The 12,883-nt window shown below is 44.2% G+C and overlaps 1 protein-coding gene and 1 long non-coding RNA gene across 3 annotated transcripts in view; both read left to right on the forward strand.

Moving 5' to 3' along the window:
* The window catches only part of COA8 (cytochrome c oxidase assembly factor 8), a 32,411-nt gene that overhangs the window by 845 nt on the left and 18,683 nt on the right, over positions 1-12,883 (forward strand). The gene's annotated exons all lie outside the window — the stretch shown is intronic.
* Positions 52-8,862, forward strand: LOC102155783. The gene is made up of 2 exons (XR_005363817.1): positions 52-113; positions 8,694-8,862. It is a non-coding gene; the product is annotated as an uncharacterized LOC102155783 (long non-coding RNA).

Raw genomic sequence — 12,883 nt, forward strand, 5'->3', positions numbered from 1 at the left:
GAGACCCAGAGGGAGAGGCAGAGACACAGGCAGAGGGAGAAGCAGGCTCCATGCAGGGAGCCCGACGCGGGATCGATCCCAGGTCTCCAGGTCACGCCCCGGGCTGAAGGCAGGTGCTTAACGGCTGAGCCACCCCGGGCTGCCCTCTGTTTAGTTTATAGTTTGGACAAGAAGTTGGCGGGGCAGCTGGTCAACCCCCCCTCCCCGCCCCCACCTCTGGCCTAGTTCCTGTGACAGTGGCCACAACTGTGACTTCTATTCCTACAACTTAGAAACCCGTCCAGTGTCTCAGTCTTAGGGCAGGAAGATACTCAACGTGTATCTGAAAACGGTCTGGGAGGGCAAAGTTAACCTCAGCAACCGGCCACTTACCCGTGGCTTATTTCGTGAACTAGCGCTGGAAAAAAGAACACCTGGCAAGGGGCACCTGGCTGGCTCCGTTGTGGGAGGAGCGCGTGACTCTTGATCTGGGGAGTGTGAGTTTGAGCCCCCACGTTGAGTGTAGAGATTACTTAAAAAGAAAGAAAAGAAAAGAACACCCAAACACGGTTTGTCACATAGCTTTTGGTTAGAATAAAGCTTTTTTTTTTTTTTTAAGATTTTATTTATTTATTCATGAAACACACACACACACACACACACAGAGGCAGAGACACAGGCAGAGGGAGAAGCAGGCTCCATGCACCGGGAGCTCGATGTGGGATTCGATCCCGGGTCTCCAGGATCGCACCCTGGGCCAAAGGCAGGTGCCAACCCGCTGCGCCACCCAGGGATCCCCCTCTGATGGTGTCGATTGTGATGATGCTGAAAAGTGGAGCAGCTGGCCCATGAGGCAGACCTTGTCCTGTTCTAGCATTATGACTTGTGCTGTTGTTTGCTTGTTTTTAGAATGTGTGTCCCATTACGCTAGATAGTATATGGAACTTAAAGGAACAGTTCTTAACTTCAGGGTAATTTGTGTTTCCCATGGGTTTGGTTTTATCTTTGAGTGTTTGCCTAGTATGTGGCTGGTTCCCCAGGTAATTATTATTTTTAAGATTGTATTTATTTATTCATGAGAGACACAGAGAGAAAGGCAGAGACACAGGGAGAGGGAGGACCAGTCTCCCTGCGGGGAGCCCGATGTGGGACTCAATCCCAGGACCCCAGGACCATGCCCCTGAGCTGACAGCAGACACTCAGCCCCTGAGCTACCCAGGGATCCCCGGCATGCCCTGTTCTAAGAGCTTTGCATATTTTAATTTATTTTCACAAATCTATGAAGTAGATGCTTTCATCATTCCCATTTTACAGATGAGAAAACTTAACGTAAGACTGAAGAATTTCCTCAAGATCACAGTGCTTGCACAGAGGAGTATCTATGTTATAGTTCCTGTATCTAGAGGATAATGAAGTACAATTTTTCTTTTAGTAATTTTTTTTTTTTTAATTTTTATTTATTTATGATAGTCATACAGAGAGAGAGAGAGAGAGAGAGGCAGAGACACAGGGAGAGGGAGAAGCAGGCTCCATGCACCGGGAGCCCGACGTGGGATTTGATCCCGGGTCTCCAGGATTGCGCCCTGGGCCAAAGGCAGGCGCTAAACCACTGCGCCACCCAGGGTTCCCTCTTTTAGTAATTTTTGGATCAAAAAAGAACCAAACATGCTCTCAAACAGAGAGGCAAAATTTATAGATAAATAGCGGATCCTATATTTTGCTTATATTTTCATTTAAGGGAATGGTCTTCAAACACCCCCACCCCACAAGTACAGATTCAGAGTAAACCTAAGTAGGAAGTTAAATGCCAGAGAAATGACAAACTGGTAAGAGGTCTTGTCAGAGGATTTTAAAATTAAATAAGTTTGCTGGGAAAAAAATTAAAGCTGGAGCAGAGGACTTCAGAATCGTGTGTTTAGAGGCATTAAGCTTCTATCTGACTCTTGATTTTGGCTCAGGTCATGATCTCAGGGCCCTGGGATTGAGCCCCATGTCCTGTGGGGCTCCGGGCTCAGTGGGGAGTTTGCCTCCCCACCCCCCTCAAATAAATAAATGTAAAACAAAAAAAAAAAATCATGTGGTTAAACTCCATCCTGGAGGGGCGCCCCGGTGGCTCAGCGGTTGATCATCTGCCTTCAGCTTAGCGTATGATCCCGGGGTCCTGGGATCGAGTCCTGCATCGGGCTCCCTGCTTCTCCCTCTGCCTGTGTCTCTGCCTCTCTCTCTCTCTCTCTCTCTCTCTCTCTCTCTCTGTGTGTGTGTCTGTCATGAATAAATAAATAAAATCTTAAAAAAGACGCCTGGGTGGTTCAGCAGTTGAACATCTGCCTTTGGCTCAGGGCATGATCCCAGTCCGGGGATCAAGTCCTGCATTGGGCTCCATGTGAGGAGCTTGCTTCTCCCTCTGCCTCTCTCTGTGTGTCTCTTATGAATAAATAAATAAAATCTTTTAAAAAACTCCATTCTGGAGACCAGGGCCCAGAGAGATGGTGGACTGGCCTGGCGTTACTCAGCAGAGTCAGGGCTAACGGCAGCTGTTCTTCCTCTCAGTCTGGTGGTCTTATGTCCCCATGTGCTTTTTCATCAAGTAAAGCAATTCACAGGGCTTCCCCTTACTCTGTTAATGTGGACAATTGCACCCATTTCTTTTCATGTTACTTGTGGGAAATTTAAAACCTGCAAAGATAGAAGAATAAGAATTGCTGTGTATCCAGTACCCTGCTTGTACAGTTATCCACTTTATCCCATTCCCCCCACTTGATAATTTTTTTAAAGAGATTTATTTATTCATGAGAGACACAGACAGAGAGAGAGGCAGAGACACAGGCAGAGGGAGGAGCAGGCTCCCTGCAGGGATCCCAGTGTGGGACTGGACCCTGAGCCCCCGGGATCCCACCCTGGGCGGGAGGCAGGCGCTAAACCACTGAGCCACCCAGGGATCCCCCCACTTGATATTTTTTTTTTTAAGATTTATTTATTCATTCAGAGAGAGAAAGAGAGAGAGAGAGAGGCAGAGACACAGGCAGAGGGAGAAGCAGGCTCCATGCAGGAAGCCCGATGCGGGACTCAATCTGGGGTCTCCAGGATCACGCCCTGGGCTACAGGCGGTGCTAAACCGCTGTGCCACTGGGGCTGCCCCCCCACTTGATAATTTTATGGCAAATATCAGAGTGTATATCATTTGTAACTATATACATATGTATCTTTAAAATATATGAATTTTTAGGGATCCCTGGGTGGCGCAGCGGTTTGGCGCCTGCCTTTGGCCCAGGGCACGATCCTGGAGACCCGGGATCGAATCCCACATCGGGCTCCCGGTGCATGGAGCCTGCTTCTCCCTCTGCCTGTGTCTCTGCCTCTCTCTCTCTGTGTGTATGACTATCATAAATAAATAAAATTTAAAAATAAAATAAAATAAAATAAAATATATGAATTTTTGGGTAGCCCGGGTGGCTCTGTGGTTTGGCGCTGCCTGGGGCATGATCCTAGGGGCCCAGGATCGAGTCCCACGTCAGGCTCCCTGCATGGAGCCTGCTTCTCCCTCTGCCTGTGTCTATACCTCTCTCTATTTGTGTCTCTTATGAATAAATAAATAAAATCTTCAAAAAAAATATATGAATTTTTAAAATACACATAAACATAATAGCTAAAATAGTATAATTCCTTATTTCCAGCAAATGTTGTGTTCACATTTTTCAATTATCTTAGAAATATCATATTTTGAGGGTTTTTTTCTTTTTTACAGTTTGTATTGGGATATAAGTAAGGTTTATTTTTTTTAATTTTTAAAAAATTTTTATTTATTTTATGATAGTCACACAGAGAGAGAGAGAGAGAGGCAGAGACATAGGCAGAGGGAGAAGCAGGCTCCATGCACCGGGAGCCCAACGTGGGATTCAATCCGGGGTCTCCAGGATCGCGCCCTGGACCAAAGGCAGGCGCCAAACCGCTGCGCCACCCAGGGATCCCGATAAGTAAGGTTTATACATTTTGATTGATATTTTTTTAGTTCTCTTTTGATCTACAGGTTTTGACTCCATCCCCTTCCTTTTTTCAAACCAGTTTATTTGGGAGCAGGGGAATGATGTGTCCTGTAGAATTTCCCACAGTCTAAATTTTCCTGTTGCTTTCCACGGTGTAATTTAACATGCTTCTCCCATCTGTGTGTTTCCTGTAAATTGACAGTTGTAATCTAGAGCCTTGACCGCATTCAGATTTGACCTTTTTTTTTTTTTTTTTTTTTTTTTAAATGACCACTGCATTGGGGGTTTGTCATCTTCCATCAGGATTGATTGATTTTTCTGATGTTAAACCAAGCTTTCACTCCCAGTATAAACCCAGTTTGGTCCTGATGTGCTGGTCTTCTTATGTAGTGCTAACTGTGGTATGCCGATGTGTCTAGCCTCTGTCTAGAATGGGAGGCTGGGGATTCCAGCCCTCTAGAAGGTTCCCATCTCAGAAGTGTCAGGATGATAGACCAGGAAACACCTGCAGGAGCACTAAATTTTGCCAACATTTGTTCCTTTCATCTTTGCCCACTGGTTTCCCCAGTGGCTGATAGTGTGACACCTTAACTCAGGAGCTTTGTGCTATGCACAGGCTCTTCTGAGAAGGAAAGTCTTTCATTCGAGATCCTGGCTTCTGGGGTGGGGGGAGTCCAGAGTGGGAGTGTGCCAGGAGAGCTCAAGGGCCTGCTATAAAGCTGAAGGGATGGAGAATGAGGCTGGGCCTACACTGCTGGACAAGGAGAACTTCAGTATGGGGCTGCCTGGCTGGCAGTTTGCACTTGAAGAGAAAAGCCTGGAAGGTTAATGCCCCCCCAGACACAGTGATGAAAGCTCAGTCTGACAAGTAGGTACATGCACGGTCCTTCTTCCGTGTAGAGGAAACAACTGTCGGGCTGCCTGCCAGCAGAGCTGTTAGGTTCTGTGTACACGGCCCCCGCCTCCTGTCCCACTCCGAGACAGCCATTCCACTTTGAGCAAACCAGGCATTACATGCTGATGCTGTAAGAACCATAAATTACGGTAATTACTCTAACCTCAAAGGAATTTTTCCTTTTGCAGAAGGACTTTTTCCTCCCCCAAGCCTCTTCTCCTCCCTTTTAAATAACAGTTCTTGGATGAGCAAAGACGGAACATGTATTTATAGGGGAGAGCAGAGGAGCTATCTCTACTACAATTAAGATGAAATCTCTCAGATTATAATGGAGAACTGAGGATAGTTGAAAGAGTTGGTTTCAGAGCCCATCCATCAAGCAGATTACATGAGCCATCACGAAGCAACAGATAAGGAAGAGTAACTGAACTTTCCTGGTGCCTCTGAGCTTGCTTTGTTCAGTGTGGGTGAGGGTCGCTCCGAGAAGCTATGAATTGTTGAGATGGCTCCTTAAATGTTTCCTGGTAGGCAGCCTATAAGAGGAAGAGGCAGGGATACAGATCAGGAAGGTGGTAAAACTGGTGAAGCACAGTTAGGGTGAAGCCTGGCCGTCTGTCCCCTTGGGGGACAACATGGGGTAGGGGAGGAGCCCCTGTCCTGGGATGGAAGTCCTTGGAAGTGAGCCTGGACTGGCCAGCTGTTTCCACTCACTGGGTCCCTTTGTGTGAATCACCTTTAGTTTCTAAGACTAAAGGCTTTCAGATTTGACCTTTTTTTTTTTTTTTTTTTAAATGACTACTACATTGGGGGTTTGTCGTTTGTCATCAGGATTGATTGATTTTTCTGATGTTAAACCAAGCTTTCACTTCCAGTATAAACCCAGTTTGGTTTGGGACAGAAGTCCAGAAATAATTTGTGGAGAAGTATAATTTATTAAAAGGCTTTTTCAAAAAAAAAAAAAAAAAAAAGGAAAGGAAAATGCAGAGATCATAAATGGTTTTTAGAATGATGGATAAAATGTTAAATATGTATTGCAACCCTGCAATCCTGTTGCTTTCTGAAAAGGATAGGTAGGTCAGTCTCGTATCAAGTCAGTATTTGATGATGATAAGTAGCAGTTTCAGGTCTTAGGTAAGCAGATTAGGGTGTCTTTCTGCCGGCAGAGCCCTGTTGTCACATGGGAAGGATGAATTTGATCTCTCCTGTGGACTTGCTGGCCCTTCATTTGGAGCTTTCCACCTTGGCCGTGCCTCTTCTGAAGTGTCCAACTTTGGGTGAGAGAGATACTTCAGAAGAACTAGGATCAAATGTAAAGATGTCTGAATCTGCAAGAAATGAGTGCCGAATGGTCATTCTGAGCCAGTGTGTAGGACGTGGCAGTCCAATGTGGGGTGGGGACCTGCAGCAGTCCTGGACACACGGAGGGGACAGCTGGGCTAGGCTTCTCTGCCTCCTTCCTAGTCAGCTGGTCAGTCTGGCTCCCACATGCCCTGCAGCTCTGCCCTGTCCACCTACACCAGCACCGCCCTGTTCCCCCTCTCCTGAGTCTTATTCTAGAACGCTCTTTAAGGTTCTGCTTCTTTGACTGTACAGACTTTGGAAAATCTAGAAACTCGTCAGGAACTAGCAGTTGAGGATCCTCAGGAACCCAGAATGTAAAGAACGCTAGACGGCGATGATCTTTGGCTCACTCAGAACTACTGAACATTCTTTTTTTTTTTTTTTTTTTTTTTTAAGATTTTATTTATTTATTCATTAGAGACACACAGAGAGAGAGACGCATAGACACAGGCAGAGGGAGAGGCAGGCTCTACGCAGGGAGCCCAACGTGGGACTCGATCCCGGGACTTCAGGATCACGCCCTGGGCCGAAGGCAGGTGCCAAACCGCTGAGCCACCCAGGGATCCCACTTCTGAACATTCTGATGCCAGTTCATCAATAATTGCTATCTTAGTTTGTTAGGTGTCTTTCCACCAAATAGTTCATATAAATTGAGCTTTTTGAAGATTAAGTGGATTTCTTACATAAACAGAGTCCACAGGAAAGGTCAAGACTGGGAAGACCATTCCTCCGACGCGTGCTTGTGCTGACCAGAGAACAGACAGACGTGATCCGTGCTGCCGTGGGCTTGCGGTCTGTGGGAGAAGCAGGCACGAACAAGTGCTTGAGAAGCGTCTGGGAGCATGTGGACATGTGCCCTGGAACGTGTGGTCTGTGATGCAGCGAGAACACACGCAGAGTCTGAGGAAGGAAGAAGCAGGCTGGTGTGTCATTGAAGGAGCCTCCTGTGGGTGGGGGCAAAAGAAGAGACTGGCGCCTCAGCAGGCCCCGACTGCCAGACCACAGGAAGGGGTTAGACTCTCCCGAGGGTAATGAGTAATGACTGGAGAAGGTTTCAAGGGAAGGGGGAGTAGGGGTGGGGCAGGGGTTTTGGAGAGATTGCTTAGCAGCATTCTGGATGTGGGGACAGAGTAGACAGGGAGGGTGCGGCCTGGGCAGCTGGAGCTGCTCAGACTAGCCCATGACAGAGTTGTCGCTCACGCGCTGTAACTCTCACCATGGGGCGAGGTGGGTGTGGCTGTTGGAATCCTTAAAGTGTGGGGATGCCAGAGTTCAGTGTCCTGGGGCCACAGCAGAACCCAGGACAAATCTGCAGAACTTCTCAAAGGGCAGCTTGTGACTCTTTTTAACTTTGGTCAGCTGTAGGTTCTTGAATCTGCTGCTGTGAGAAAAAGTGATCTTTTTATTTTTTATTTATTTTTATTTTTTTTAAGTTTTTTTTTTTTGAGAAAAAGTGATCTAAGTGAAATTATTGGCAACAATCATAAGATAAGCTAACTTGAAACAGAAAGTTGTAATTCCAGCAGCATCATCCCCGCAAAGTCTGCAGGTGATAACAGAGAAGTATTGGAGGAAGCAACAGAGCTGCTAACAGGCATTGCTCAGAAAGTGGGGCTAATCAGGCAGAGTTCTTATGGCAAAAACCGTGTACAGTGACTTTTAGAAATGTTTCTTAAAAAAAATTTTTCGGGGATCCCTGGGTGGCTCAGCGGTTTAGCGCCTGCCTTTGGCCCAGGGCGTGATCCTGGAGTCCCAAGATCGAGTCCCACATCGGGCTCCCTGCATGGAGCCTGCTTCTCCCTCTGCCTGTGTCTCTGCTTCTCTCTCTCTCAATCTCTCTCTCTCTCTCTCTCTCATGAATAAATAAATAAAATCTTTAAAAAAATAAAAATATTTTTCGTGGGGACACCTAGGTGGCTCAGTCAGTTAAGCATCTGACTCTTGGTTTCAGCTCAGCTCAGGTCATAATCTTAGGGTCATGAGATCAAGCCTTGCATCAGGTTCTTTTTTTTTTTTTTTAATCCTCTTTATTGCTAAAAGTTCATTGACAAGCGTTAAAGAAAAATACACTATTACTATTAAAAAGCTGGAAACTAGGGCAGCCCCGGTGGCACAGCCGTTTGGCGCCGCCTGCAGTCTGGGGTATGTATGATCCTGGGGACCCAGGATCAAGTCCTGAGTCGGGCTCCCTGCATGCAGCCGCCTTCTCCCTCTGCCTGTGTCTCTGCCTCTCTCTCTTTCTCTCTCTCTCTCTCTCTCGGCCTGTGTGTGTGTCTCTCATGAATAAATAAAATCTTAAAAAAAGGTGAATGATATTCTATTAAAAAAGAATTGTTACTATTCACATAACTTCAGCTTTACGTGAAGGTCAACAAGTAGAGGGTCTTGCACTTAAGCTAACAACACAGTATAGTATTTTACACTAGAATTTTTAAACCACTCTAAAAGAATTACATGCCTCTTAGCTAATGTTATAATTGTATCATATTACTTAGGTTCAAGTTCTTCCTTCAAAGAATCATCAGAATGACATGGATTGAAGAGACTTTGGAACACTTGCCATCTCTTGCTGCTGATGTTACATGAAAGAAAATATTAAACATTTAATTTTTAGATAAGTGTAATACATATTTCACCAAGTAAAATATTTCAATGCTTGCATTACTCCTCATTTTTCCAATTTAAAATGTAACGACTTGGGCAGCTCCGGTGGTGCAGCGGTTTGGTGCTGCCTGCAGCCTGGGGTGTGATCCTGGGGACCCAGGATCGAGTCCCACATCGGGCTCCCTGCATGGAGCCTGCTTCTCCCTCTGCCTGTGTCTCTGCCTCTTTCTCTCTGTGTCTATAAATAAATAAATAAAATCTTAAAAAATAAAATAAAATGTAACGACTTACAATCTCCATCATAATTTTTTTTTTTGCAACATAGCCATTTCTTTTCTAAGTTCATTTTGTGCACCAGTTAAGTAGGTTATCATGATTCTTCTCCAACTCCTCCGTACTCTGAAACACAAAAGGCTAGTTCAGTTACAAACCATCACTTTTCATCTCAGATTCTAAACTTGTATAATTAATTTTCAATAGTAAGAACTTTTTAGTATTCAAATAATGTGAATTATTTATGCCAAATGGAAATATTCTAAGTAATAGTGGAAACCAAAATACAAAGGAAGAAAAGCATCAGACATGGATCAAGTATTATAGGAGGTATGACAGTGTGTACTTTGCTCAAAATAATGGGTTGATGAGCTGCTAAGGTCAAAATAGAACAAAAAAGGAATACTGTAATTTTTAAAATTTCTAATAAGATTTCTAAATATCAAGTAATTACGTTATGACTAATAGTCAATGTGATGTGAATTCATCAGAAGGAATAAAGTGATTTGTAATTTACTTTCAATTTATGAAAAACAAATTATGTTATAAATCTTTATTATTCATCTAACAAATAGTGATCCTAACTCCTACTATATAAAAAGTACTACCTTAAGTATTGTGGAGAAATTAAAAAGTAATATATGATCACTCCCTATTCCAGTAAGAAGACACATACAAAATAATCCAAAAATTTTATAAGAACGAAGTGCAACTTGTTACAGCTATGTAGTAGAAAATAGGGATTAATTCTAATTTAGTTGGCAAAAGAGTAATATAAAAGAAAAAGTAATTAAAATATTTCAGAGCAAGAGGATAGGTAAACACATAGAAATACACATTGAATGAGTTCAGAGAAGGCAATTGTCTGGTGGGGTGGGAGTTACCTAACGTAGTAACTGAAGCATAGAGAAGAATCACGTTATGGAAGGGGAGTTGAGACCTAAGAATTGAATTGAAAATGAGAAATACTTTTTCAGGAGGGAAGAACTGTTTTAGGAAGATATGACCTATGAAGAGTAGTTTGGAGAACAGAAATAATGAGTTGAGGTTTAGTAGTATAAACAAAGAATTATGTGGTTGTAAATTAGGAGAGTAGGTCTGGGGATTAAAAGAAGGAACCACTGCTGGAGTAAAAACTACAGGACCTACTATGAATAATAAGGGAGATGGAGGAGTCAAATGTAATACTTAAGTCCCTACCCTACATGGTAACATTTAGTGATAAGATTTAAATTTTTATTAGTACTTTATAAATCTTCACACTGATTAAATGGTTTTTAGGGAGCATTAGAGCAAGCTGGTTGGAAACACTTTTTTTTTTTTAAAGATTTTATTTATTCATGAGAGACACACACACACAGAGGCAGAGACAGGCAGAGGGAGAAGCAGGCTCCATGCAGGGAGCCCGATGTGGGACTCAATCCCGGGTCTCCAGGATCGCGCCCTGGGCCAAAGGCAGGCGCTAAACCGCTGCGCCACCCAGGGATCCCCTCTTTTAATTTTTAAAAAAGATTTTAATTATTTGGTAGTAAGAGAGCACAAGCAGGGGGAGGGGCAGAGGGAGAGGGAGAAGCAGAAGCAGACTCTCTATTGAGTGGGTAGCCTGATGTGGGGCTCAATCCCAGGACCCTGAGATCATGACCTGAGCCAAAGGCAGACACTTAACTGACTGACCCACCCAGGTGCCCCCATATTATTTTTCTAATACCATATACTTATGTTTGCTTCCTTCTAGAAAACGTATAGGAAACAAACTTTGCTCATTATGTTGATAATTTTTGAAGTTCTGTTTGGTTTCATCTATTTTCTCATAAATGTATTTAAAAAGGGACGCCTGGGTGGCTCAGCGGATGGGTGTCTGTTCAACTCAGGTTGTGATCCCGGGGTTCCGGGATCGAGTCCCACATCAGGCTCCCTCCATGGAGCCTGCTTCTCCCTCTGCCTGTGTCTCTGCCTCTCTCTCTGTGTGTCTCATGAATAAATTTTAAAAAAATGTATTTAAGAAAACGAAACCATTCTAGGTGTGTGAACTAATAGTGTAAGCTGTGGCTGCCTATAGTGCTGAAGGGGAGCAGAATATGCCACTCTCAGGCAGGTCACTTTGTCATAAGGGTTATTTTGAGAAATAGTAGATGCTGGAAGGATGGTCTGACTCCTCCTGTTCTTCCAAGAGGCCAGAGCTGAAGCTCCTGGCGAAAGATGCTCTCCCTTTCACCAGGAACTGAAAGAAATCTGTAGGAACAGACCTTGATTAAAATAATTCTCAGCTTCCTCTAGTCTCCCATATATTTCAGTTACTTTTTCATAATTGGTTATTTTTGTTTAACCTGTGTCTAAGCCGGTGGGCCCTGTCTGGGTCTTCATTTCCCTGTGGGGCTTGTGCATACACGAGACCTGTGTGCTTGTCTTGTGTGGATCTGTCTCAGATCAATTTAACTCTCAGGACTAGCTGCCTCTCTCTCTCTCTCAAAAATAAAGAAATAAATAAAAATCTTTTTAAAAAAATAACCCCAAAGTGGAAATAACCCAGATGTTTTCAACTGATGAACTGATAAACAAAATGTGATATCCATACGATGAGGGGGCCTAAGTGGCTCAGTGGGTTAAGAGTCTACCTTCGGCTTAGGTCATGACCCTGTGGTCCTGGGATCAAACTCCACATCCTCTCCCTGCTCAGCAGGGAGTCTGTTTCTCCCTCTTCCTCTCCCCCTCCTCCTGCTTGTGCACTCTCTCAAGTAAATAAAATCTAAAAAACAAAATCCATACTATGAAATATTGTTCAGCCCTAAAAAGGAATGAAGTACTGACATGTGCTACAACGTGGATGAGCCTTGAAATCACAAAGAAGCCAGTCACGAAAGAGCACATATTGTAACATTCCATTAACATGAAATGTCCACAATAGGCAGATCCATTCAGGCAGAAAGTAGAGTATTGTTGCCAGGAGCTGGGGGCGGAAGAATGGGGAGTGACCGTTCATAGGGACAGGGTTTCTTTTTTGGGGTGATGACAAGGTTCTGGAATTGGCAATGCTTGCACACCTCTGGGAACATGCTAAAAACACTGAATTGCATAATTTAATGGGGTTAATTTTATAGTATGTGAATCGTTTCTCACCAAAGCCATAGTTAAAAGAATGAAAACAGTTTGTAAGAATTAATTGGTTATGTGTAAGGGTATCATTTTATTATTATTATTTGTAAAGTGTGTACCACACATCCTTATATTAGCATACTTGCAATCATATACGTCCCTCAGGCTTCCTCCCCACCCCTGCCCCGTCCCTCAGGCTTATTAAACACGAACCAGCACATGGCTCGGGGCAGTTCCATCGATTCATCACCACTGTCCCCATGCTCCTCCACCCCCAGCCACAGCAGAGAAAGGCTCCTGTCCTTTCTGCCCCATAGTCCTTGTGTTCTCCCATAGCAGGCTTGAGTGGGGATCCCTCCTTGCATCCCTCCTGCTGCATCGTCATTGCGCTGGAAATGTTGCTTGAACTTCAGGGGAGGCATCCCACTTTGTGACGATAATTGTTACCACATCTTTAGCTCATTACAACTCCTTTGCAAGGATGGTGCATTGTCTATCAATCATTTTTTTTTTCACTCAAATGTTACAACTTCTTTCACCTGATCTGTCAAGACTCTAACAGTTTGAGTTTTTAGATTTTTATTACTTTTTTGGGAGGGTGTAGGGGCAGAGAAAATCTCAAGCAGACTCTGCACCAGCATGGAGCCTGAGATCATGACCTTAGCTGAAATCAAGAGTCATATGCTTAACTTGACTGAGCTACCTGGGCACCCCA

The sequence above is a fragment of the Canis lupus genome, chromosome 8, assembly GCF_011100685.1.
Source record: "Canis lupus familiaris isolate Mischka breed German Shepherd chromosome 8, alternate assembly UU_Cfam_GSD_1.0, whole genome shotgun sequence".
Lineage (NCBI taxonomy): Eukaryota > Metazoa > Chordata > Mammalia > Carnivora > Canidae > Canis > Canis lupus.